Source organism: Magnolia sinica, chromosome 7 (genome assembly GCF_029962835.1).
Source record: "Magnolia sinica isolate HGM2019 chromosome 7, MsV1, whole genome shotgun sequence".
NCBI classification, from domain to species: domain Eukaryota; kingdom Viridiplantae; phylum Streptophyta; class Magnoliopsida; order Magnoliales; family Magnoliaceae; genus Magnolia; species Magnolia sinica.
Window position 1 is genome coordinate 70,286,327 of NC_080579.1, and position 4,092 is coordinate 70,290,418.

The 4,092-nt window shown below is 42.9% G+C and overlaps 1 non-coding gene across 1 annotated transcript; it reads right to left on the reverse strand.

Moving 5' to 3' along the window:
- Positions 1 to 626: 626 nt before the first annotated feature.
- LOC131252368 (small nucleolar RNA R71) lies at positions 627 to 733 on the reverse strand. Its single transcript, XR_009174392.1, has one exon. It is a non-coding gene; the product is annotated as a small nucleolar RNA R71 (small nucleolar RNA).
- Between the last annotated feature and the right edge of the window lie 3,359 nt (positions 734 to 4,092).

Here is a 4,092-nt window from a genome sequence, read left to right on the forward strand (position 1 = left end):
CTTTCCAACTCTCTCTCTCTTTCTAGATTTTCTTTTCGTTGAATTTAATTGAGGGCTGCGAGTGTTTCATGCCCAAGTGGGCCCGTGACAACACTCGACGTCTCTTGACTGAAGGAGGATTGGTTGAGGGGTTGACTATCCATCGCAGGACTAGACACCGCTCGAAATCTCCTGAGTTAACTGAAGTTATGGCTGAAGACCAACCTCCTCTACTCCCACCCAGGGTGGAGGATACCCAAGATGAGAATGAGGTGCATCAGGCACCCCCGCCTCGTACTTTATGAGATTATCTACAACCGGCGGGAGTGAGTATGCCCTCATGCATGATTTTCCCTGAAAACACAGGACAAATGGACATCAAGCCAGGAGTTATCCAACTCCTTCCCAAATTCCATGGACTTGAATCAGAAAGTCCATATTTACATTTGAAAGAGTTCGATGAGATTATAGCTACATTATGTTTTCCTAATGTATCTGAGGATACATTAATGTTGAAACTCTTTCCTTTTTCCTTAAAAGAGAAAGCTAAGACGTGGTTACATTCACTGCGTCCTAGATCCATTGGCACATGGAACGACATGCAGAGGGAATTCATAAAAAAATTCTTCCCACATCATAAAACGATTACCCTTAGAAAAGCAATCATGAACTTTGCCCAAAAGGAAGATGAAACATTCTTCCAATGTTGGGAAAGATTCAAAGATTTGGTCAGTTCATGCACACAACACGGATTTGAAACGTGGCGCATTACAAATTTTTTCTATGATGGACCGACATCTTCCATGCGCCAAATGGTCGAGACAATGTGTAATGGAGAGTTCATTAATAAAGATGTTGATGAGGTATGGGATTACCTCGATAGTCTTGCTGAAAAAACACAATCATGGGACTATTACCCAATGGCGAACACCACGTCTAGGCCGACTCAATTAAAGGAGAAAGGTGGATTATATCTCTTGAAAGAAGAGGATGATCTCAAGTGTAAAGTGACTACGCTCATAAGGAAAGTTGAGGCTATGGAAGGAAAGAAGGATAAGGTCAATGAAATTGTTTGCGGCATCTGTGATTGCAACATTCATACAACTGAAAATTGTCCTACAATACCTGCCTTTCGAGGAGTGTTGAATGAACAAGCTAATGCCGTAAACAACTATCAAAGACCTTTTACTGGACCCAACTCCAATACGTACAATCTTGGTTGGAAAAATCATCCAAAATTTAGTTGGAGGAATGGACAAACGGCTACTCCTCAAGGTTTCTTCAATCAAAATCCAAATCAAGTGAAACCTCAAGAGGAACCGGTTCAAAATTCCATATAAGAACTGGCTCAGGCAATGCGGAGAATTACAGATTTTATGCAAAAGATAGATTCTCGTATGACGGTTATAGAAAAGGGGATGCTTCCTGCACAGCCTCTCACCAATCCTAAACCGCAGTACGAGATTAATGATCCCAGCTCTTCAAATCAGATGGGGCACGCTAAATCCATCACCACTCTTAGGAGTAGAAAGATCATTGATAAAACTCTTCCGATTAGGCCCGAAAAGCCTCAAGAATCAAAAGAGGACAACAATGATGGATCCAGTAATGTCCCACAAAAATTAGAACCGGAACTTCTAGAGAAGCCAGTTGCTTCGTTCCCCCAACGGTTGGTTTCACCAAAACCTCTCTCTAACTCTCAGGATATCCTAGAGGTGTTGAAACAAGTGAAAGTCAACATTCCTCTACTTGATGTCGTGAAACAGATTCCTTCATATGCCAAATTTCTGAAAGACTTATGCACGACCAAAAGACGGCAAAGTATTCAAAAGAAAATTTTCTTGACTGAGAAAGTGAGTGCCATCCTAAAGCAAGACGTGCCACAGAAATTCAAGGATCCCGGTAGCCCAACCATATCATGTGTAATCGGGGACCATCGAATTGATCATGCACTTCTTGACTTAGGAGCGAGCGTCAATCTGATTCCCTACGCGGTATACAAACAGTTAGGTTTGGGTGAATTAAAACCCACCCTAACCACACTACAACTTGCTGATCGCTCTGTTCGTGTACCAAGAGGAATAATTGAGGATGTGTTGGTCCAAGTTGATAGATTTTACTACCCTATAGATTTTATCATCCTGGACACCGAACCCATCAATAACATAAGCACTCAGATCCCCGTCATTCTTGGCCGCCCATTCCTTGCCACTTCAAATGCAATTATCAATTGCAGGAATGGTGTTATGACTATGTTTTTTGGGAATATGACATTGGAGTCAAATATTTTTTTCAATAACGGCAGAAACTTAGAGGAGGATGACGATTTCCACGACATTAACATGATTGACTCTTTAGTGGAAGATACGACACCTCTGACCTTATCCTCCGACCATCTAGAGACGTGCCTGGCCCACTCCCATGATTTTGATGATGACATGATTAGAGAGACGTGTGCCTTACTTGATACTGCACTGGTACTTGAAGTTAACCGGTGGAGGCCACAATTTGAAGAATTACCATAAATTGATGTAGTGCCTCTACCGTCTAACCTCAAGCCGCCGAAGCTTGACCTAAAACCTTTGCCCTCTGATTTGAAATATGCCTATTTAGGTCAAGATGAGACATACCCGGTGGTGATCTTTGCCCACCTGGAGAAAGAACAGGAGAGTATGCTCATATCTACTCTCATTGAGCATAAAGGAGCCCTGGGATGGACGATAGCGGACCTCAAGGGAATCGATCCCTCGATTTGTACTCACCGCATATATCTTGAGGATAATGTAAAAACCGCTCGGCAACCACAACGTAGACTAAATCCAAACATGAAGGAAGTGGTTAAGGCCGATGTTCTTAAACTATTGGACGTGGGTATCATATACCCTATATCTGATGGTCAATGGGTGAGCCCAACTCAAGTGGTCCCTAAGAAGTCCGGAATCACCATCGTAGCCAATGCTAATAATGAACTCGTGCCAACTAGAGTCACTACTGGTTGGAGAATGTGCATTGACTACAGGAAGTTGAATACCGTCACGAGGAAAGACCACTTTCCTTTACCATTCATTGATCAGATCCTGGAAAGGTTAGCTGGTCATTCCTATTACAGTTTCCTTGACGGGTATTCGGGCTACAACCAGATAGAGATAGCCCCTGAAGACCAGGAAAAGACCACATTTACATGTCCCTACGGCACCTTTGCCTATCGAAGGATGCCATTCGGACTATGTAATGCCCCTGCCACTTTTCAGCGATGTATGCTTAGTATTTTTTCTGACATGGTGGGGCAATATCTAGAGGTCTTCATGGACGACTTCTCTGTTTATGGTCCATCTTTTAGCAAATGCTTGAAAAGTCTTAAATGTGTGCTGAAAAGATGTGAAGAAAAGAACTTGGTACTTAATTGGGAGAAGTGCCATTTCATGGTTCAGAAGGGAATTGTCCTTGGGCATATCATCTCGTCCAAGGGAATCGAGGTAGATAAGGCAAAAATCGATCTTATCTCTAACCTACCTCCACCCAAGAACATCAGAGACGTGCGATCCTTCTTAGGACACGCAGGATTTTACAGGCGATTCATAAAGGACTTTAGTCTCCTCTCTCATCCTTTATGTACTCTTCTTCAAAAGGATGCTCTGTACGAGTGGACTGAGCAATGCTAGGAAGCTTTCACCAAGCTTAAGGGCACGTTAACCACTGCACCTATCATGCAGCCACCCGACTGGAGCCTTCCTTTTGAGCTTATGTGCGACGCTTCTGATTATGCTCTTGGGGTGATCCTAGGCCAGAGAAAAGATAAGAGGCCCTACATCATTCATTACGCGAGTAGGACTCTAAATCCTGCCCAAGTGAACTACTCGACTATGGAAAAGGAACTCTTAGCCGTAGTGTTCGCCTTGGACAAATTTAGGTCCTACCTAATCGGATCCAAGATCATTATCTATACAGATCATGCGGCACTGAAGTATCTTCTTTTTAAGAATGATTCTAAGCCTCGCTTGATACGATGGATTCTTCTACTCCAACAATTTGATTTGGAAATTAAAGATAAAAAGGGAGTAGAAAATGTTGTGGCCGATCACCTTTCTCGCCTTAATACCTCTGATCCCCTTG